Source organism: Hyaena hyaena, unplaced genomic scaffold (genome assembly GCF_003009895.1).
Source record: "Hyaena hyaena isolate Hyena2069 unplaced genomic scaffold, ASM300989v1 scaffold_99, whole genome shotgun sequence".
In the NCBI taxonomy this organism is placed as follows: domain Eukaryota; kingdom Metazoa; phylum Chordata; class Mammalia; order Carnivora; family Hyaenidae; genus Hyaena; species Hyaena hyaena.
Genome location: NW_024080731.1, coordinates 1,732,700 through 1,757,638, shown reverse-complemented (window position 1 = coordinate 1,757,638; position 24,939 = coordinate 1,732,700). Strand labels below are relative to the sequence as shown.

General features: G+C 36.1%; 1 protein-coding gene across 1 annotated transcript in view; it reads right to left on the bottom strand.

Annotated features, from left to right (window-relative positions):
* SYT1 (synaptotagmin 1) overlaps positions 1 to 24,939 on the bottom strand; it is a 554,785-nt gene that overhangs the window by 410,265 nt on the left and 119,581 nt on the right. Inside the window, exon 2 of the mRNA XM_039235556.1 lies at positions 22,194 to 22,307. The gene's annotated coding sequence lies outside the window, so the exon portion shown is untranslated. The remainder of the gene's footprint in view (positions 1 to 22,193; positions 22,308 to 24,939) is intronic.

The following is a 24,939-nucleotide window of genomic DNA, read 5'->3' as shown; positions in this document are numbered from 1 at the left end:
CATAACAATAATGGGTGGGAAAGACCTGGATTATTGTGAAATTGACATGTGGATGATAGTAAATTCCATTTAGAAACTTCAGACAATTTTTTGACCTTAAAAGTGGGTAATGTTACCTAGTAACTCTCCTTTCAGAAGGAAAAGATGTCATTGTCAATGTAAATTAAAACTGACTCAAAACAACAAAGCAGTTCATTCAAACAGCAATTAATTTAGGGATTAGTTACATGTTTCGGGCTACTTCTTTCTCCCTTTTTTCTCTCCTGGTGAGCCCCAGCAGCCACTACAGGAATTGTGCACAGAGGCAAAGGAGATTGGGTAAAAGCCTCCATTATTCTTTCCCAGCCTAATCTACTTTGGAGAACCAAAAGATGTAGATATTTAATAGATATTTAATAGAAATTAATCTCTTTCTGTTATTCAGTCTTACAATGCTTCATTCTAATACTGATTACACTGATGTTCTAAGATACGCTGGCAAAATACGCTGCTGTAATACAATTTCTTTGCCTCCAGAAACGAAAGCTCTTGAGATTGCTCTGGCTTACATAGCTGCTCCAGGTGATTACATCTTTACACAGATGTTAATTACTCTCCGGAGAAAGCTGCCCAAATTGTCATGTGAGTATAATCTTGCAGTGGATACCTAAGAGTGACTTAAGGGCTATTATAGGCATTGTTTCTCACCTTTGTTGAGATCTAAACTCCACTTTTGCGAATTTAGGGCAGATGATGAAAACTTTATAAATGGTAGCCAGCTCATCACCAAAATGGGTTACTAAAAGTGGATACAGACGTTAGCTTTTTAGCCTGTTCAAGAGTTTGGGCCAAGCTTCAATGAGACCAAAGACACAGCTATGCCTGGGAATTCTTTTTACAACTTCAGTCAGCAGTTCTCATACTTTACTGTGCATTAGACTTCCTCTGGGAGATTTAAAAAATATTGAAACCCTAGCCTCAGTCTGGACCAATTTAATTAGACTCTCTGGAGCAGAACCTGGGGGTCAGTGTTTTTTAAACTCCACAGGTGATCCCAGTGTGCAGCCAAGGGTTGAGAATCATGGGCTTAGCTGCGCTTCCTGCTGAACTCAGTCTACCGTCTGGGGTTCACAGAGGGGTTGCCAATCTGAAGACAAGACGAGGGTTCTCTGTAGAACACAAAAGCCCTACAGCATTGTATATTGATGGATAGAAGTGATAGTTTCAGAAATGGGAACACAGAACGAAGGGCTCCCTCCCATCAAAACAAAACACACAAAAAGATGCAACTTTTAAAGAAAATGTGAAAGAACTAGAAATAACGACAGATAGTCCAGTCAATGAATTTATCTTATAAAGGGGCAAACTACACAGCCATCCACTCATGAGTCTCTCCTCAAAAAACAAAGGAACAATTGCATATGAACAACTGTAACATTTTAGTGATCACAGCTGGTGTAATTAAATACTAAAGACTTGCCTTGATGCTTTGTTAATGCTTCAAGACAGAGGGAGACTTCAGGTGGTTGAATTCTTAGAACAGATCATTAATATCAAAGATTGGGGAACAATACCTGTGAAAGACTACGTTACACTGGCAGGTAGATCATATGAATCTATCAGGAGGAAATAAATATAGGGGCAATGTAGGAAGCAATTTGATGACAGTAATACTAACCTGAGGCAATAGTAAAGAAAATCCACACATTTTGATGGATTATAAAGTTTTGTGTTACTTTGTGAGTGGAAAAAAAACTTTTTCTTTGTTTTGCCACCTGTCTATGATCAGAAAAAATATTATATGATTCTATTAGCTTTATCTTTTGTCTTTACCACATGCCTGGTGCTCTGAATTTAGTAGGAATTTAGGAAAATCTTTGCTAAATACAAGAATAAAGAAAACCATCAGACCATATCTAATCCTGGCAATTTAGAAAGTCTGGGTATTTAAAAGGAATCGTGTATTGGACACAGGGTATTGTCTTCTCCAAAAACGGTAGTCCCAGGTTGAGTGATCTGAAATTGTCATTTTTATAGGTCAGAATGAGTCAAATAGCAATTTTATAAGGTTCAACAAATGTGCTTCTTTCTTGTGTTTGCTTTTTAAAGAATTAGTTTATGATAAATGAGCACAGTCCACTTAGTTTTGAAAGTTCTTTCCAGAAGCTCAATGTTATGGATGTGCAACTGCTTCTAGAAAAACAATGGATGTGCAACTGCTTCTAGAAAAACAAACCTGGGGTCCCAGTGGAATAGCTGAATTCCTAACTGGGCGCTCACATCAGCAAGCAATATGCAAATTAGCATTACAGGGCCTAATGCCAAAGGCTTAAAATATTCAGGATGGCTGACTTGATGCATCAACCTGATTTCACCAAGAAGGTGGAAAATGATTACTCTGAAGAGAAAATCCCAAACCCACAGGAAATAAAAATACAAGCATTTGAATATTACTGTGCTTCCTTGCAAGATATACTCTGCCCAAATGATTATGCAGCTCAGTCAATATTTGAGCACAGCTGCTTGTTCTGATAAGGAATATATTTTTTCCTATGATTATGTGTCCTTTCACCGATTGGGGTCCAGGATAATTTAGGTCCGACAGTTTCATATTCCGTTATGGGAAATAGAGAAATATAAGGCAGGCTCTAAGTCATTAGATATACAGCTATCTAAATGGATGAGTTAGGGTTGATGCATGAGGATTTTATCAGCATAGAGTAGCCATCTTGTTGCACACAAAAAAAATGTCAAAGAACAAACATCAAAGTGTATAGAGGAAAGAGAGAGAATTTCCTCTGCAGTAATACTAGCATGGTGAATTTTGAGGAAAGGCACTTAAAAACAGTTCTTAAATAAGGATGCACTAATCTATTTGCTTTCTTCCCACAAGTCTCCAACTAGATGCACATGGTGAGGTGCTATATATCCCTTGCACATAGACATCTATAGCTCAGCTACTTTACTTAATGCAACAACATGACTACCTAGAAGACGCAAGGCAGTCACAGACATTGGATATATGATTGCACTGCTTCCTTCCAGTATCCCTGAAGAGCTGGTCTATGCTCTGTATTTTGGTTTTCTTTTACATTGTACAGGATGGCTCAGCTCCTTCGACCAGCAAATTTTAAGGATTTTAAAAATTTTGACACATGGTAAGAAATAGATTTCTAGCACCACTCACTGCACACAGTAAAAATATATAAGTAAAATATTTCTTAAAGCAGTATTGATTTTCACTGGTTTTATGTAACATATTTTCTGTTTAATCACATTCCATTTAAAGCGCTGGTTACAAACCACTAATATGATTCCAGGACCCATGAACATGTTACCACCTACTGTTTAATAAGTATTATTTCAAATTATACCTTTTTCTCTCTTTTCACATCTTTATTTAAATTCTAGCTAGTTAACATACAATGCAATATTGGTTTCAGGAGTAGAATTACTTTAAGTTATATCTTAATAAAACCTGTCACTGACAAACTACAAGTCAAAAGAGTTTGGAAAACCATATCCACCTTTACTGTTTGTCTGAGATAATGTTGGGAGGGCTCTTTTAAATTATTGCATTAGGGCACCTGGGTGGGTTGGTCTGTTAAGCGTCCAACTCTTGATTTCCGCTCAGGTCATGATCTCATGGTTCATGAGATCAAGCCCTGCATTGGGCTCTGTGCTGACAGTGAGAAGCCTGCTTGGGATTCTCCCTCTCCCTCTCTCTCTCTCTCTGCCCAAATCCACCCAATCATGTGTGCGCGCTCGCTCGCTCGCTCGCTCTCTCTCAAGTAAACTTAAAAAAATAAGTTCGTGCATATAAAAGACAGTATACTGGAGAGGTCAGTCACCTTGCCCAATCAAATACAGGTAGGTGGTAGAATTAAGTTTCAAGTTCATGCATGACCACTTCTAAAATGCTTAAATATTCCAACCTTCCACAATGATTTCCATGTGATAGATAGTGTTTGTGGCTCTTCAGGCATAGGTAAAGAAGGAGCTCCCCCTTTCTTTCTTCTATAAATTAATCTTCCTCCCAGGGTGATACCAAGTTGGGAGAAGGCAATAGTATGATCAGGACAGTGACCTTGGGGAGAGGCCTGGCTCTCAACTTGCCCATGGCCCCCAGTCTACATGCAAGGCCTCCAAATAAATCTTTCAAGAAATAATGGCTCTTCATGTAATAACTCTCACTACAAAATAATCAGCCCTTTTTCTCAAAGAGTAATCCACAGAGAACCACATCAACTTGGCACAAACATACCCACTAAACAGTTCAGTGCGATTTATGAAATCTATAAATATTCAGTGCTTACATGCTACTATTAATTTTATAAACAGCACCAAAAATGATGAGATCAAGAAAACTTGTTAATCTAAGAAAGTGTTCACAGAAAAGGCAAAACTGAATGTATGAGTTTTTCTAAATAACATTTGGGAATCAAAATGATTTCTTTAGAATTTTCTCGGATAAAATTGTCTCATATTTGATTTTAGATAAAGGATGAAAAATATTTTAGGGGCGCCTGGATGGCTTAGTCGGTTAAGCATCTGACTTTCACTTAGGTCATGATCTCTCGGTTTGTGGGTTCGGGCCCCGCGCCGGGCTCTGTGCTGACCGCCAGCTCAGAGCCTGGAGCCTGTTTCAGTCTGTGACTCCCTCTCTCTCTGACCCTCCCCTGCTCACGCTGTCTCTCTCTCTCTCTCTCTCTCCTAGAAATAAATAAAACATTTAAACAAAAAAAGAAAAGAAAAATATTTTATATAAAATGATTCCAAATGATTAATTCCTCTCTCAATTTAACTATATATCTAAGTTTATTTTCATCTGTGAAATCCAAAGGAAACAGAATTCATTATCTTGTTCACAATTTTTAAATGCCTACATTAATTGTAATGTTTTTGGCATTGGCAATAGGCCAAAGACACATGATATTCTACTACAAATGTTCTTTCTTTCTAAAAAATGTTTATTTACACATTTTGAGAGAGAGCAAGAGAGAGAGACAGACAGAGAAAGAGATAGAATGAGAGAGAGAGCATGCACACATGCAAGTGAGCAGCAGAAAGAGAGAGAATCCTAAGCAGGCTCTGTGCTGTCAGTGCAGAGCCCGACGTGGGGCTCAAACTCACGAACTGTAAGATCATGACCTAAACTGAAATCGAGTCCAACGCTTAACTGATTGAACCACCCAGGTGCCCCTCTATTACAAATTTTCTAAGAAAAGAGAACACATATTGTTAATATAGAATATAAAGGATTTGAGTTAGATATAAGGAAGTTTCTATCAGATCTTGTGAGATTTCTCTTTTAGAAAGCTTTTACAAATTACAAATCTCTCCAGAATTATGTAACTTCTTAGGATACCTTTCAGTATTATGTTTTCCCTCAAATATTGAATTTTGATAATATTTGAGATCTATTCAAATGGACCAAATACAGTTACAATTAAAACAGAGAAAAAAGTAAAATCATTTCTAATTCTCACATATCTGTTCATAGACTGTTCGGTAAAGATAAAAGCATTGCAGTTCTGAAGTAAAAAAGAATAAGATAGTATAAATGATCATATTTATGAAATTATTATACCTTGAAAGTAAAGAAAGCATTCACATAAGACCATTTGAGCTTGCTTTGTTTCAGTAATTTATTCCTTCAAAGGAATTACTTGTCAAAGAAGTACTTGTCCCTTGCCACTAGAGTTTGTCTTTGATAGCAGTAAGACTGGGTTGCAGCATGCATACCATATTCCCCCAATGTGGATACAGAATTGGATGGATGCTTGAATAACTAGTACAGCTTTGTATTTCCCTTTTTTATTACATTTTCAGAATCAAAAGTAGATAAGCTCTTAGACCAGCCACTGTTATCAATATCAAGGAGACACACACCGAAGATATGTGAACAAAATGAAATCTGACATGTCAATAGGAGACAGACTGTTGTAGGAAAGGACCAGATAATTAAATTTAAGAAGGAACCTGAATTTGGGACTTCTCACAATACAATAAGATATGGCAGACACAGATAAGAGTTTGTACTTAAAAACACATGCGGTTGCCGACCCATATTTTGTTTTTCTATAATAGAACAAACAGAACAAAGTAACTGTATGGAAAGACAGTGTCAACCAGAGAATTGTGATTTAAATGCCAGTGGGTTAGTTGGATTCGTTTTGAAAATCAGAAAAAAAAAAAAAAAAAACCCTGCAATAATAGGAATGTTGTGACAAATACATTTTATCACATGGCTTATTATCTCTGTGTCAGAGATTATGACCATTTGAGGAAAAAGGCCTTCATCTTTGATTTGCTTCTGCCACAGTGCTTGGCATATGGGAGGGTCTCAGTAAATGAATGAACAGAGTAATACCTATTAACCCTCCTCAGAGGTGGCAGGTGAATGGCAACATTCACAGGCCACTTAACACATTCATATACATAAACTTACGTTCAAACAGTATTCAGTGACCCCTCTGCCACATGTGCACAAATCCGAAAACTTGATTTTCTGGAATTCAGGTTATTCTCCTGTGAATTTTCTAAGCTTTCCTTGTAATAGTTCTGACTGTCCCATTTCTGATACTTCAATAGGTCTGTCTATTCCACATCCTTAGCTAACTTAATCCCCCTCCCTTTTGTTACTGATTTCCAGCACAGTCCTTGCATCAAATATGTTTACATCTGAACTCTTCTTTCTCAGAGATCTTTCTTTTTCTGGGTCTCATTTATTCTAGACACTTCTTGTTCCTCTGTTTATTGTACTTAACACACTACGGGCTGTCTCCAGCTAGGCTTTGAAACACTCAAATGCATTGATCACATTTTATTCATGAAAAATTCTAATGTCTAATTTAGCTCCGGTCACTTAATAAATGCATGTCAAATAACTTAATCAAATCCCTTCCCCACATGGGTCACTCAGTAGGCCAGATGATAGTTGTGAGTTTTTAAAAAAGGGTGTTGGAGTTAGTAAAAAAGAGAACTGTGTCTTATAGACAGGCAAACTAAGCCAGTAGAGATACTCCTTGTGATATTAGCTAGTTTTCTTGTCCATATTCCAATTTATAACATTTAGAAACATAAGCCCCCCCCCCAAAAAAAAAGTATAAAATTGAATAAGAAAAGAACTGGTATAACTTCAACTTGAACAGAGCAAGAGCTTCTCATTCCTCTGGAATATCATATGTAATTGAGAATAAAGGCATTTCTCACTAAAAAAAAAAAAAAAGAAAAAAGAAACATAAGCCCAGAAATATAGGTCGATTTTTCACAAGAAAGGTTTTTATTTGTGTCTTGGCTGATAGGTAAATGATTAATTTTAACATTGTAAAAACGTAGGGAAAAAATGCAGGCCATTATTTGCATTCCATTTTTAAATTATGAGACAGGGGAAAACCTAGGTTAATAGCCTACAAGTATAAAAACATATGTGCGCCCTAAATCATTGCACTCATATGAAGGAGTTTCATAATTAACTTGCTTATATTTAGTGCCCATCCTTAGACCAGTTACTATGGCCAGGTAACAATAGTCATGTACTTAACTCATTCTATAATTTGAAGTAAAAAATGTGAACCAAAAGGGAAAAAAACTCCTGCATGAACAGTGAGGGCAAAAGCTGTGAGGTATTTCAAAGATGAGAAAATCATGGTTAATGAAGATAAAATGGCTATTAGGTCTTCTGAATTTAAGTCCATAATAAATATGCCTAAGATCATAATAATCTAAACCTTTCCCCCTCAATATAAAAACAGGAAGTAAGGAGAAATCATCCTGTGAGTGTGTGTATGTGTGTCTGTTATTCTCATCTCCGATAAGAGATAATTGTAACTGCCAACTTAACTTCCGGGTTTTGATTTTTCTTCATTTCTAAAAGCAACTAATTGGTAGGTGATACTCTAGGTGAACGTATGATTTTTTTTTATATGACAGAAGATAAAGATACTTTGAGTAAATGGTGGATATATTTTTTGTGTCATCATCCTGTCCTGATTTTAAGTACCATCTACAAGCCAGTGCCTCGTGTAGCAGACATGGATGATTAGCTTCCCAATATAGTCTGGCTTTTTCATTAATGATGGGACCTCAGCCAGAAGAAATGACTCATACTTGTCGTACCAAGTTAGGTAATACCTTTTTCCTTTTGCAAGGAATGGTTTAGGGATGGACATTCAATATTGCCCTGGACAGGAAGACATTGGGGGAAGTCTGTTGGCAATTTTCTAGAAAAGATTATGCTCTTCAATTACAAGAGAGAGCTATGTTTTTCAAAAAGTCTTTTTCTGCCACTCTCCTTCTTTCAGCTACCCTGCTCTCTCTGTTGCCATGTGGGGACATGATACTTGGATTTCAGCATCGATACTGCCAACCTGGGGCATAAGCCAAGAGACTCTCATAGAAGCTGACCCAGGTGTTTTAGCAATTATCTGCAGATAATTATCAACCCTGGTACTCTCTAAAGCTAGAATTAATAAGTTGAAATAAGGTGACATACTAAATGTCACTGATAGCTAAGCAACTTTTAGTAAGTTGGTTTTAGTTTGCTACTGAGTTTACTTAATACAAATCTCATCTTGGTGTCTTTGTCCCAGTCTTTTCCTCTGGGGTCCGCCTCCTGTATCTCACTGTCTATTTGACATCTCTTGGAAGTCCAGTGAGAATCTCAAACCTACTGTGTAAAGAATAAAATGTGTTTTCTCCTCACTTACCTATTTCTGTATGAGTCTTTCCCCTCACAATAAATGGCTTCAACAAGTTGTTCAAAGCAAAAACGTAGGCTAATTCTTCATTTATTTTTCTCTCTTGTTCCCCATAACTAATCCATCAACATGTCTTACAGCTTTGACTTTCAAAATATGCCTCAAATCTCTTCCCTTCTCACCATTATCCTTCCACAAGCCTAATTAAAGCTACTAACCTCTGGTAGCTTTCTTGCCTGGAGTACTTCAGTAACTTCCTGTTGCTCTTTGCCTGTACTTTTGACACTTAAATAGACCTTCTGCACAGAAACTAAAATAAACTACTTATTGATTGATTTTTGAGAGAGAGAGAGCGTGAGTGAGCAAGGGGCAGAGAGAGAGGCAAAGAGAGTATGAATCCTCAAGTGGAGCTTGACGTCAACTGAAGTGGGACTCAAGCTCACCCAATGCGGGGACTGAACTCCTGAACATGGGATTATGACCTGAGCTGAAGTCAGATGCTTAACTGATTGAGCCACCCAGGAGCTTCTAGAATGAGCTATTTATTTATTTACTTATAAACTTAAAACAATTTTTAATGTTTGTTTATTTTTGAGAGAGAGAGAGAGCACATGACTGGGAAGGGGTAGAGAGAGGGAGACACAGAATCTGAAGCAGATTCTAGGCTTCAAGGTGTCCCACAGAGCCCAACAGGGGGTTTGAATTTATCAACCATGTGATCATGACCTGAGTTGAAGTAAGACACTCAGCTGACTGAGCCACTCAGGTGCCCCTAGACTAGGGCTTTTAAATTGTCATTTTATGGCATCCACCTGTTGAAGACCCTCTAGAGGTTTCCTGTCAGATAGGGTAGAAGATCCAAGAAGATCCAAGTTCCTTATGACTCCCCACAAGGCCCTGCATGATTTGGTGACCACCCACCTTATGGAAACTGAATATCAAGTGGTGACTAGATATGCAGAGTACTAAAGGCTCCAGTAAAGTTTTATAACTCAATAAAAAGAGGTAGCAGGGGCGGGTTTTGTATAGCCTTATGGTTCCAGTAGGGACTTTATACACTTGTCGGGAATAAGTGTGTAACTAAGTGATATAACAAGGAGTGAGTACAACAGTGAGCCCCTACGCAAGGATCCAGGCTGAAACTTTGTGTTTCCTGTGTTTTTGTTTTCAATACCTGGAAAGAGTTTAATGCATTCTTTACCCAACATATGACCTGATGGGCCCGTCAGCCTCAGAACCCTTCTCCTATATGACAGATGTATCTTTTTGCCTAGGGGGAGAAAAAGTAGAATAAAAGTATACTTGAGGTCATAAACTCATTGAAAGAAACGTCTCAGAAAGGCTGACTCCACATTTGTAGATAATTAACACAATCCCATCCCAGTGTTTGTTGAGAAATGCTTCCCTGAGCATAACTGACTCTAAAAACAGTTCCAGAATATTTTCAACACTGGCAGCATTTTTAAAATCTAAGATGACTTCAGTGAAGGACAACACTCATTTGGATATAAATTCCAATACATGAGCTTTTTTTTTTAAGACAGGAGGTTTGTTTTTTCATGATCATGCTTCATAAAATTTCAGTGTTTTCCTATTCTGCATTGTGGCTACTTTTTAATAAGAAATACCAGCCGTATTAAGGCAGCTTTCCACCTATATTCAGAGACTGAAATACAGATGGAATTCTGCGAGAAAAGAAGGATGTGTATTTAATCCTTCATGTGTATATGGAAAGACACTCACCATGGTCCAGGATCTTATTTGACAGAGACAAACAAACAGAAAAAGTCAAACAGAATCTATGAACGAAGTTTCAGTGTCCATATCAAATAAATGTATAATTAACTTCCACGAGGTAACAAATGTAGTTTTAGGACATGAATGGAACGGCTTAAGGTAGAAGTAACGAGGTAACAAATGTAGTTTTAGGACATGAATGGAATGGCTTAAGGTAGAAGAGTTATTTTTCCCCTGTTAGGAGAAATCTGAATTTCATTTAGATAAGAAGTTTCACCAAAGGATACAAAAATACAGATTTGGAGAGGCACATGCACCCAGATGTTTACAGCAGCATTATCAATAACAGCCAAACTATGGAGAGAGCTCAAATGTTCATTAACTGATGAATGGATAAAAAGGATACATTGGAATATTGCTCAGCCATCAAAAAGAATGAAATTTTGCCATTTGCTACCACGTGGATGGAGCTAGAGTGTATTATGCTAAGTGAAATAAGTCGGAGAAAGACAAAATACCATATGATTTCACTCATGTGGAATTTAAGAAACAACAGATGAACATACGCTGAGGGGGAAAGAGAGGGGAGACACTTAAAAAGTCTTTGAGAAAAGAGTGAGGATTGATGGAAGAACATGGGTGGGGGATGGGATAGATAGATGATGGGCATTGAGAAGGTCACGTGATGAGAGGCACTCGGTATTGTATGTAAGTGGTGAATCACTGAATTCTACTCCTGAAACCAATATTGTACTGTATGTTAACTAACTAGAATTTAAATCAAATTTAAGAAAATGTTGCAGTACAAGAAACCCAGTAACTTTTACTCTACCTTATAGATACATAATAAATATATTTAACGTTTCTGAACAATAATAGGAAAGGGAATTTCCAGTCACTAGAGTGTGTTAGCTAAAACTCTGCAAACATTATGTAAACCCTAAATCATGTTTTATTAAAAAAGGAAGAAAAACTCTCAACTAAAGAAAAATTGGGAGGATAACACAATAGATTTCCCTAAACTGCCAAGTGATCTAAAGTATCAAAGATCTATAAAGTAAATGGTATATTGGAGATATACAAAAGGAAACTGGAGTAAATTTTTGATAGCAATATAAATTCAACTTTATGATGAACACAAAAATTATTTTTTATAAGGTCAGGTGCATGCACATAAATCATCTTCTCTACTCACCAGAGACATTTCTCTTAGTAGTAAAACATGAAGTGTTAGATATTTGGTATAAATGCTTTTATCTATATAGAAGAAACAGGTGGGAAAAATACTCCCACTTCTGTTCATACTATAATGGAATCAGAAAAGACCAGGTAAGTATTGGACACGGGGCTACCTGAAAATCAGGTGAAATTGCATATAATTTTTAAAGTTAGAAATTTCCTTCCTTTTTGTTTTCTATTAATTTCTCTTCCTCTCCAAAGTGCTTTTCTAAAGCAAACCACAAAGATGTTGGTAAACAAAACTAGATTAATGTAAAATTTCCTGACTACACGCAATTTTTATCGGATGGAGACTTTTTGAAATGCTTTCCTTTGTTGATTTTGGTAGAATCTATAAGGAGAAAGTTTGCATCCAAATAAACTTGAAGCATGCTGACCATAAATCAGTTTTAAAAAGTATTCAAGCGACCAAATTATGAAACTAAATTATAAAATCAAATATCCTTATGTTTACTCAAAAGTTAAACAGTAGATTAAAATCTCCAATATATTTAGAATTAAAAGTTCTAATGCAACATAAAGAATTCATTATCATGTCCTCCCATTCATATTAAGCAGGTGTGAGGAATGTGAGCAGAATCACTCTATCCCTGGAGGAGTGCTTTCTTGGATTCCAAGATAGAGCAATCATTTCTCCTTCTATGTAACATCAAAACAACTACTAAGTCAGAAGGATTAATCTAGTCAAGTTTCTCTACTCAGCCACCACTTTGACAGGGAGCCATTTGGGGAAGATATTATTTTCCTCAAAGATTTTTTTTCATGTTTTCCATTGCCCGTTTGGAGCATAATAACAAAATCATAAAATAACTTATCACCACAAAAAGTGTCATGTTGTGCCCATATTTCAGAAAAACTTCAGGTTTATTACAAGCTTTCCAAGCTCAGCTTCAATATTTATCTGTAAATATGTGAGAGTTAAGGAAATATTAAAAAATGTATCTTTCCAATGTCAGCCAGAATTGTATTAAAAGTTTCATAAAAGATAAATATCCATCTTTTAAAAAATTTCAAGAGCAGATTTTAACATTCTCTTCTGCAGAACATTACATCTTCTCATCCACTACTCTTTTCTATAATTTAAACATGTTTCTCTTCTTTTGGACCTCAGGGTACAATGTTTTTTAGAATGATATATATTTACTTCAAATTCTCATTTGATGCTTTTTAAAATTTTTAACATCTTGAAATTTGTTTATTCTTTTTTACAGGGTTATTTTATAAACTTTAATTTTGTTGCTCCTTCTACATTTTAATTTTTGATATTCTTATTCAATTATGGACTTAAATTTGAACTCAGGTTTCCTGTACAGTGATCATGCTCAGGATTATTTTTCCATTTGGGTATCTTAGAATATGCTTGTTTTTAACAGCATTTTACTATTGCCTACCAAAGCTACTGTGAGCTAAAAATTTCATCTAATTTTCTACATATTTGATAGAGACTTTTAATTCACTTTCTATAATGTGTTTCTTTCATAACAATGTTCAATGCTTTTTTCTATTCATTCCTTTATTGTTTCTTGATTTACGATCATCTTAATAAGACACTAGATTCAAGAATTAAATAGAACAGGAATAATATAATAGTTATATACCACTGTCTTGCTAGGAATCTCTGAATTTTTAATATCTTAACACATTCTGTCCAGGACATACATGTCACAAGTATAAAAGGACTATAATTGATTTGTAAATTTCTATCCAATTTAAGAGGTAGAGAAATAATTTCTACACGTTTGTCTTAATAGTTGGTCTTTTTCTAGGAGCTCTTAAGTTTTTATCTTGGGTAAAGGCACAGTCTTGCTAAACTACCTAGTCATTATTCTCTGTCCTTCTGTCCTCTTCATGGAATCACTTGTTTCAATATAGAGATGTTGTAAATGATCATAAGTAGTCTTATGATCTTTTCTACTACCTCGGTCTCAGCTATCCTATATTTATTAAGTGTGCTGGGCACAGAGATGGCATAAAGTTTAGCCACTAAATTATTTATAAAATGTTCACATTCTGGAATATTTGAGCAAATTTGGCATTTACATATGTGTATATCTAAATGTCTAAATGTGCATTTTTTAAAAAAAAATGTTTATTTACTTTGAGATAGAGTGAGGGAGCATGAGTGGGAGAGGGGCAGAGAGCGAGGGAAAGAGAGAATCCCAAGCAGGCTTCACGCTGTCATCGCAGCGCCCAATGTGAGGCTCAATCTCTTGAACCATGAGATTATGACGTGAGCTGAAATCAAGAGTAGAAGTCCCCAACAACCGAGCCATCCAGGTGCCCCTGGATGTGTCTTTTGGAATGCACCGGGGTGCATCTAATGACAGATCAAGAACTAGAAGGATGAACTTAAGAGAGCATACAGATTTCACATCTGAAGTTGGTGTTAAGAAGAACGACAATGCTGTTGCTCACAAAACAATTAAGGGTAAATGATCAGGACAGTGCCCAGATTCTACATTCCAGGCCAGTTAAATCACTGTCAAAAGGGTGCCTCTCTGGTGCCATTAAGTTTTCAAACCTTTGATATATAAGCATATGCTAGCAATGAATTTGGTCTTTAACAATTTTCCATTGATGATAATGTCTTCTGGTTTAGTGAATCCTGGAATAACCAAGTTTTTAAGGCTAAAACATGTACAGCCAGGGTTTCACCAAAATGCAAGGAATATATACTTGGTTACTCAAAATGTTTTAGGAGTGCTGAACTTTAGCCATTTCCTGGGAATGCATTTATTTTACTCTTGAAAAAATAGTTTATGTAAGTATGGAATTTGAGTTTGCTAGTTATTTTCCATCAACACTCGAAATCATTTTTTCATTGCTTTTGAATTTCATTGCTTTTTTATATGTTGTCTGATCTTATCGACTTTTAAGGTTTTGCATTATTTTTGGTATTCTGTAGCTTTGTTATAATATCTGTATGAATTTGTTATTTATCTGGTTTGTGACTAGGGATGATTCTTTACGTGCTATTCATATTTTTCTTCAAATACAGAAAATTCTTGGCTATTATCCTACAGTCAACCATCTGTAATTCCAAGTAGAACAGTGGTGTATTTATTTATTTTATTCCTTCGTGTCTCTAAACCTTTCCATACCTTAAAACTCTTGTGCTTATTCTAGACAATTTCTTCAGGTAGAATTTATAGCCATTAATATTCTCTAAGGCCATTTTTCTTTTCTTCCAGAAAGTTTTTAAGTTTTTAAATTTGAAAACTACATTTTTTTTTAGTTCTTTTTGCTAACTTATTTTTATAAAGTCCTCCTGTTGATCTCTATTTTTTCCTTTTTTTTCTTTACAATTATTTTTCAAACTTTTAGGACTCTGGTTTGTGGTGCCACCTTTGTTAGGTTGAATAGTTCTCATGTGGGGGCCTTATCATTGTTTGTTTAACTATAAAACTTTTTCAGGATGTTTTTTTTTTTAAATAAGGGGTCCTGTGTGTTGTGGTTCACAAAACTGTTGGTTTCCTTTAGTTTGTGTACAATTTTGAGGGACTCATGCACTGTGAATAATATAAATTTAAACCCCATACTGGTAGATGCCACGGCTGGGTATTTGGATTTGTCACAGCTGAGCTACTTTTTCCCTCATTTCATCTAGATTCCTAGGCATACAAGCTCTAGTCACTTCCCTGGATCGGTGGGTGCAATTTTCTTGCTGCTTCATCAAAGAGTAGGAAGCTCTTCTCGGGTCTTGAATGTAGGTGAGATTTTCAGTTCGAGATCTTTAATCCATCATTAGAGTCTCACTAAGGCACCCACCTCTGCTTGGTCAGTCATGACATCAGCTCTTAGTCTTTCTACTTTGTCTTCTGCTTTTGAGTTCTCTGTCTCTGACCCTTGAGGATTTTTACGTGTTTATTTGTGCTGATCTATATATTTAGAGATATTTACAGTAAGATATGTATATATGAATAGGGGTGGTGAGTGCTTCATCTCAGTTCACCAGAATTGTTGATAAAAATTGTGATCAGTGATTAATCTAGATGGATGTAGTAAAATTAGGCAATATTTCAGATAGTTATGTGTGAATATAACAGTGTTGGGAAATGGACATCTTTCCAGAGTTCATTACTATAGCATCTTAAATAATTTTCTAGCCTTCAATATATCCCTCTGTTGTTTTACATTCTTACTGGGTTTTTGAAAACATTCTTCCATCTATTTTATATATTTCTTACTTTGGTTCTGTTTCTCTATAGGATTATATCAAGTTCGCTCCCATCTTCATGTGAACTATATAGTATTCTTCCGGGTATATGTTCAAAGTATGCTTAGCCACATGTAGTTGGTTAAATATAGGGCAAAATGAAGATTCTTTAAATGCTTAACAATTGGGAAAAATATATTCAAACAAAAATGAATCAGCACTAAATAAACTAATGAAAGCCACAAGACTTTTATTAAATTACAATAAAAAGTATTTAACTTCTCCATAATATATTTTATTACACTGAGAAAGTATCAGCATAAGCAAATGTAAAAATCATTTTTATTATCTTTAATAACGGTTCTCTAAATATATGTTGCTTTTAAATGTTATTAGTTTATTTTTTTATGTTTATTTTTATTTATTTTTTGTTTGTTTGCTAGAGAGGGTGTATGTGCACAAATGGAGGAGGGACAGAGAGAAAAGTGGAGAGAGAATCCCAAGCAGGCTCCACACTGTTAGTGCAGAGCCCAAAGCAGGGACTGATTCCATGAACCACATGATCATGACCTGATCAGAAATCAAGAGTCAGATACTTAACCAACTGAGCCATCCAGGTGCCCCAATGTTAATAGTTTATTTTTAAGTGATAATAATTAATCAAGGGAAATTATTAACTAATATCCAATTTCTAAAGCATTTTCAGGATATTGGTTTAACCTCTTCTTATATTAAAAATATACACATTCTTAAAAGTTACCATGTATTTTCTTATCATCTATTTTCTGCTTTACAGCCAGTAACTTTGATTAAGTCACTTTCTTTCCTATTACCACAGTGAATCCTCTGAAGTCTATTGTTGTTTTTAGATGCATATAATCCTGATTGAATTCGAAAGTGGTAGTCTAACTTAATCCATACCAAAGTCACTTTGCCAGGAAGAACAATGGAGCAAAAAGATTTATTCTGATGTGTCCCAGAATAGGACACTTAGTCACTGGACAATATAATTAATAAAAATCTCAGGATCAGAAAAGATGCTTTCTGTGAATTGAGTTGTAGGGTATTTGATTCCCTAATAGCCTCATAATGTAGCCATCCTGGCATTATTTGGGCCCAGCTATCTGGATTAGATTTCTTAGGCAATACAACTTGATCTCATATGTAAATTTAGATATAGGACATTTAGATTTTAGAAATAGGACATTTCTTGTCTTTTCCATTTAAGGAGATAAAAAGCCTTGAAAGAGTTAAAATAAGTGGATCAGATTATTTTTTAGTGCACAGTTGATAACAGTAAGAATCAGTGAGATTAAAGAGTATTAAAGTATCAGTGGAAAAAACTTGGAGAAAAAAATGTACAGAAGAATATTATTGAGTTACTGGATAACCAATATTTTAGTGAGTCAGAATATTTGTGTGTTTGTTCTTTGATAAGGGTCTGCCTCTCCACTAAGTGGAATCACCATGAGAACAGAAGCTTGGACCTAGGGCATAGAAAAGTGACTGGCATATGAAATGCTTAACAAAATCATTGCTGAATAAAGAAACGTATGAACTCAGGCTCCATGATGGACAAGGTTTGTTGGGCCAAGGGAGAGTAGAAGACAAAGACCTATTAATTGGAAATCTAAATTGAACAAGTTTGTATATGAAGATAACAGATGTTATGGCACTGGTGAAGCAGTTTTGAAGTATCACTTCAAGAGGGAATGGGGCAGAAAAGCATTTGGGAAATCACCACAAGGTTGGGTAGTGATGTCATTATCATCTTATTAAGCTCAGGTTTTTATAATAGTTTTTGAAAGATGCAAAATAGGGATTGAGATAACTCAACACAGGCATTGACTATCCTCAAACTCGCCTTTAAATGTTGTCAGTGCTGGTCCATCTTATCCTTTGTTCTTTTTTTCTTGAGAATGGAATGGGAAAAGGAGGTTACTTTATATTTAAAAACCCCTTTAACAACTTTCTGCCATGAAAAATAAACTGTTCTTCCTCCCAACAGTGGAATATTCAGAGTAAAGAGGGATTTGAAGAAACTACATGATGAATTCTCTGATGCTTCAATGTAAATAGTAATACTAGTAGAGATTCTGGAAACTTTTCTTCTAGACATTTTATGTTTCTGAAAATTTTTGAATGGATAAAAAATTATAGGCCCTTTTGTCAGGATGGCTTTCTAACTTTTTTCTTCTTATACTGCAAATTGGCCTAGTATTAAGGTTTAGATCAAATCAAGAGATACTATATATGACAGGCCTTTATTTTGAAAAATTATAATTGTTTCTTTAAATGGAGAATTTTAGTCATGAGGAAATATTCTGCTTTCCACCTCTAATACTTGTTCTTTTGGTTAAGTGGAAGTAAAGGGGGGCTCTACACTGGGGCTTCTAAGGCCTTGACATAGAAAGAATAGAGGAGAAGTAAGATAAATACACTCTTATTTGGGCCTTATTCCCTGGATTATTCATACTCCTTGTCCTCCATCCCCAAGTAGAATAGTGCCTTTCTCTCAAAATAAAGAGAAATTCTTTATAGTCTAATATCTAGGCTAAAGGTAGCTAATATACAGTGGGCATACAATAAATATTTGGTAAATTAAAGGAATAAATGCAGCACAACAATAAATTGGGTCCACTTGATGCTGAACTTTCTGAAAGTCACAGAGGGTGCTGAGTTCCTTAGAAAGTGGAGTGGAATAAAGCCTTGGGTAGTAGATTGAGTAATTCAGAGAAAAAGCCATTGGTAGGAAGCTGTGAGCCTCACCAGTTCTCTCTTCCCACCATTCCTCTCTTCCCACCATTCCTTCCGGCTCACTGAATTGAGCATTCATGCTCTTTGTCTCTGCTTTTTGTTTTAATGTTTATTTATGCATTTTTGAAAGAGAGAGAGAACCCACATGAGAGCAAGCAGGGTAGGGGCAGAGAGAGAATCCCAAGCAAGCTCTATGCTGCCAGTGCAGAGCCTGACGCAGGGCTCAAACCCACAAATAGCGAGATCATGACCTGAGCCAAAATCAAGACTCAGATATTTAACTGACCAAACCATCCAGGCACCCCTCTTTGTCTCTGCTTAAGCATTGCCTCTGTTCATCTGTGTTCTAAATGAATGTATAACTACAATATGTAGGCAGTCACTTAAAATAATTGAATACACCTGTTCCCCTGAGTTACAAACATAACCATGAATGGCTATCCTTTCTATTCAGTAGCTGCTTAGGGACCTATCCTTGAGACCATTTTGCCTCTCAAGTTCTCGCTCTACCCAGCTTTTCTTCCCTCCATCACCTTTTCCTGTTTCAGGAGAATAAGGCTCATGTCATCACCATTTTCTCTGTGTTTTAGAAAAATACTCTGCCTTCACTTTCAATTTATCATTCACTTACAGTCAAATTTTCTTTCCTTTAGAGCTGTTACTCAAAGTAAACAAGATTTTCAAAACTATGCTATTGAATTGGTTTAATGTTTTGGAATCATAGTGTATTGTTTTGTTTTCTACTATTTTTCATTTCAAAGTTCTATTTTTACAAATTTTGATTGGACTATAATTTTGTGGATTTCTAAAAAATTAAATCTGAACATGTAACAACATTTGCAACATTGCTTTTTGTGTGAAAATGATGTTAGAGTCCTAAATATTTAACTTACAAATTAAGATTTTAAAGCACAATCTTATCCAAATTAGTGCTTAAGTTGTAAATGTGATCCTTAAAACTAGCTGAAAACCAGGGTGCCAGGGGGCTCAGGAGGTTAAGCATCCGACTCTTGACTTGGGCTCAGGTCATGATCTCACGGTTGGCGGGTTAGAGCCCTGCATTGGACTTGGCACAGAGATCATGGCACCTGCTTGGAATTCTGTCTCCTTTAAAGAAACAATCAATCAATCAATCTGGCTGAAAATCAAGAATATTTTATTTATAAAAGGATTCTTGTGGATTTGGGAAACAAATTATCCAATCACTTTAGGAAACATTTATAAATGAAGTTTACATGAAAGATTTTGAGAGAACGTGAAAGCTCACCTAATGACTGTGGCATTTTGTTTCTTTTAGACCCTTGCATCAGTGGAATCTACTATGTAGGAAGCAAGGATTAATTAATTTTATTGCTCAAACATTCTCTGTCCTTTTCCTCCTGGTTCTAATGTTGCTTTCTGCTCTCATCCCATGGCAGGGGTCACCATACCTCTGTAATTTCATGGCTCAAAAGACAATTCTTTGTCCTCAACCCCCACTTAACCATATACTTACTTTGGAAGTAGTCCTATTAAGTTAGCAAACAAGGTATAATTTGTTTGCAGTAAAAATAAAAGTATGAGAAAACACTCTTGCTAAAATGAGACAACATAGAAATGTTCACTTATGAATAAATGGGGAGCCTGCAACCCAAAAGGTTTAACTTATTTGCATCAATAAATTGTCTCTTGGAAGTTCAACACCCATAGGAGTTGGCTCAGTGGAAAGTGTAACAGAAGTACATGTTGGAATTCTTCACGATGTTTGCTTATTAAACTTATCTAATGTTGAAAGAAAACTTGTTACTTAGAAAGCTCTTTAAGATTAAAGATTCAAATGAGAAAATAATAATTGGACAAATTATGAGTTTAATACCTTTTACTATTATGCAGATCATTTGTTAGTAACTTCGGAAAGCTTTTAAATTAATAGACATTCATATCCTTGACATCCCTAACACTGAATTTTTAATTTCAGTATATTTAATTTTATATATGAGAGAAGAAATTTTAAAAGTCTAAAATTGTTTGTACAGTCTCAGGAAATATAAATATGTAGGAAAGAATTTCAATATTTTTTATATCAACTCTCTTATTTTTTATATCAGTTTTATAATGGTTTCCTTTCAGCTGTTACCTTGCTTTCAAATTGTAGAGTAGTGGTTCTTAAATTCTGGAGTTGATTAGAACCAGCATTTTAAATATATATGTCAGATGACTCCAGAGCCTGCTCTCAAAGATTTTTATTTCAGTCTGGCATGGAACCCAGAAATAAATGTTTCTGTAGGTTGGCTTCAGGCTATATTTTGAGATGTTTCTCAAAACAGTTGTTTTATTTTAATGCCTTCTATGAACAATTACTTTATCAATGGTATGGTAAGAACCATGCTGTCAGAAAATCAGCAAATGTCCTTCATTATAAAGTTATTGAAATAACCATTATATGTTAGCACTGTGACCATTATTTCCCAGGAAACTGAAGTACTTTTGATTCTGGGTATATACCTTTTCAGAGCCACTTTGATTTTAAGAATCCATGTAAAGAAATTATGAGAATTAGGAAAAAAGTATGTTTCAACAGTAACAGCTGTGATCCTACCCTGAAGTCTCATACTGCATGAGAGACAGGAGAAACTTATAGTATTGAGTCAGTTCATTCTGAAAAGGTAAAGGTCTTATAATTTATTTAATAAGTCTATGAATTTATAAGAGTTGGTTTACTTCTATGTAATTTTAGTATTGTTGACCTATCGTAACCAACTTCCTGAGGAAAAAATCCTTAGGGAAATAAAGTCCTCAAGATACAGTCTCACTCTAATAGCCCTTCTCCTGTATTTGATGAGAATAATGGGAAAGACAATTCTTGAGGAATCCATAACTTCAGTAACACAGGCCTCCAAACAATGACGAGTGAGATAATTTAATTACTCCGATTTCCTTCACAGATTTGTGTTTATGCCTAGTGACAGTGTGTTAGAAATGACTTAGACCAAAGAAGCAATTTGATTGGTTAATGAGGAGTCTAAGAATGATAATTGAATTTGATGGAATTCATTAGTTAAGACATTCAAGCATATATTCTACAACCCCAATTATGTACTCTAACATATGTAATAGTCACAATGTGATACATGTACTTCATTGTTGAACTAGGCACTTTTGAAAGAGGAGGACACAGTATGGCACAAAGAAATATCAGCCTGACACAAATCTTGCCTTCGCTCTCATCCCCTTCCCCAATACTCTTGCTGAAATATCATCTGTATAGCAGGGCACAGAAGCACAGAGGCAGATGCCATGGCATATTCTTTTAGAATGCAAGGCTGCTCAAGATCATCTACAGATAATGAACCATGACAACTTCAGATCTGATGAAGTACAAAATGAAAGTGAGAGAAAGCACACATGTTATGTAAGTGGCCAGGGACCCATCAAGTAAACTAGCACTTGAAGGGCATGAGCACTAGTAATAATTTCAAAAGATGTGAAAAATACGATTTCCTTTAATATCATAGGACACTTTTTAAAGTAAGAGATACAGCCCTTCAACCTTCTACACAAATGTGTTTCCCCCATGAGATATGCACGGGGACAGAGGGATGCATCAACAAAACCTATCAAAGTTTCTGTTTTTTTCCATATACCTTAATCAGACAGTTGTAACACAATGCAGAGGAATGAAGCAATAGGCAAATGAACAGCCTACCAATCTCAATCCAGGCGTTCGTCGCTCCAGCTCTTGCTGGTTCTTGTTTTCCCTTGAGAGAGAAAATAATAGAAATAATCTATGAAAATGCTGGCCTGCAACTCTGCACTTGCCTTTACTCCTGACTGGGGACATAGACTTGGGCTTATGTAGCTCATTCATTATTCACGCTCTGCTTTGGCTTCCTCAGTTCCTGCTTGTGCTAGGTGCTTCAGGCTAAGAACCAATAAGTATGAATCATGCTGACATAAAGAAAAATCTAGAAGAATAAATGCAAGTTTTTTCTTTTTCCTCCTGCATTTCTTCTGACACATTCTGTTCCATGGCATTGGTGTACTGAAGAGAAATAGCTTGGGCTGCCACTGAGGAGCCCAGTGGAATTACCAACCGCAGGGAATTATCTCTAAGCAATTCACACTTTGTTTTGCTAACAAGACTCCTTGTTAGGATACTGGAGTGCTATCCTTCTCTGGCAATGTTCCCCCACCTTTCAGAATTATTGAAAAGCTAACTGAATCTATTTTGATTTGTGAATCTCTTTGTAAGCACCAGCAGCTGCAGCAGTGCTAATAAAAAGGGAAAGCATTGCTATTTACCTAGGAAGGACACTGAAATACTGCACATACAAAAACAACCGGGATGTGGCAGATCTCTATGCAATATTTTAATAGTTCCTTTCCATCCTTGCTTTGTTCTTTCCCCCCTCCCTTTCAACCCTTCCCCCCCCATTCTTTTCTTCCTTTTACTCTTTTCTTTCATATGCTTCTATTGCATTTATCTATTCTTTGATATAGAACAACCTATTATATTTCAGATCATTAAATAATGACTTTAGAATATGAGATCTCAAAATAGTGAAGGAGCATATTTCACACCATGGAGACACAGGTAGGGAACCGTTATTATAGGCTGAATCTTCTAGTCCCAATTAAGAAGGGAGGGTTTGCAGATTTCAGTGGCTCTGATAACCAATCAGACCATTCAGCTCCCTTTACAGTTTGGGTTTCAATTCTCCAGAGGAAGCTAACATGGCAACACCCTGTTATTTGAGGATTCACGTTTTCCTACTACAAGAGAAATGAATACACAGTCCCCTGCAGCTTTCATTATATTCTGAATAGAATTTTAAAGTTCCTCAGCAGTCATTGAGGAGTCCTATTTGTTAACTAATGGAACTGAATGGTTCTGGCATAAATCCACATAAGAAAATCTGAAGGTTTATTGGGTTTGGGAAAACCTTTAGTCCTTGGGTTGAAGGAATGGATGCTGCATAAGAGCACATTATTTTCTGAGTGGCTTCTGAGCTCCACTTTGCCTGGCCGGGATAGACAAGGGCATATATATTCCAGCTCAGGCTGTTTCCAATATAAGTACTTATTTATTATCTGTGATTTACTCAATGAATATTAATTGAGTGTTTATTAAGAACCTTATTTTTTGGCTTAGGTCGTAGGGATAAAAAGAAAAAAGATAGCTTCTTGCCTTTGAAAGGGTTAAACATATGAGGGATTAAAACAATTTATCACTATATAAGTTGATCAATGCCACAATGGAGATTTAGAATATGCTACATGCTAAAGAAGGATTCTCCCCATTCTCAAAGAGAATTCTAATTTTTCATATAGGAAATATTTCCAACAATGTATGTTTATGCTAATGTCTGTATGTGCCCTTCAGAGTGCTAGGCATGAGGTGATTAGTCAAGTCCTGGAATTGTTTAACGATTTACATAATTGTGGCTTTTCACAACTGGATCTTTTTTCAACAATGATTCCAAGGGGAAAAAGTGGCTTTTTCCCCCACTAGAAAGCATTGAAAACCTTTCTCCCATAGCTACAGATCCCAGAAAGTATCTGATTCCTTAGAGAACATGGCCACCAGAGTCATTTTCTACATGTTGGAGAGCATACATGAGTTAGCAATATACACCCAGTCTGGAAGCCAAATAGCAAAGATTAAAAACCATCTGTCATTGAGACTATGAGCCTGCAAGCAAGCACACAGTAGACTTCCAGCAGAGTCTGAGGCAGAAACAGTGTGTGACACAGATTTAAAAACACAAGAGTCGACCAGAACCATTTGTTCAGTCACAGGGTTTCAAAGATATCACCAACCCTCACCAGAACCCACTTTGCCATGTGTTGTATAAAACCATGCACTATAAACCAGAGATGTTTTTTACGGCAATTCATTCTTCCTCTCACACTTGTCTAAGTGCTTATTTTGTGGCAAGCAGGATCCAAGACACTGAAAGTATGTTGGCAAAGGAGAGAACCAGCTGCGCCTAGGGCCCCCCTCCTACCCTTTGCCCCATGGAGCTTGCAGGCTAATCAAGGAGACAGATGATAAATACACAAGGTGCCTATGTCATTGCGTAATTGAAATTGTAATAAGTTCCTAAAAGGACAGGTAAAATTGCTAGGCAAGTGACAGCTGGGAGCCTCATGCAGAAATCACATCTAGGAATTAGCTGGATTTGGAGGTGGAGGAGGATAAAGGGGTAGACTCCAGGTGGAACAATATGTGTGTGAAATCCTGAGGCAGAAAGGAACTTCCCATGAGAAAGAACAGAAACAGGTCAATGTGGTTATAAAGAGTGGCCATAGAGAAGCATGGGGGCTGGGATGGGAACCATGAGAATCCACTGAAAGATCTAATCCTTTTAGTTCATGGTGAATAATAGA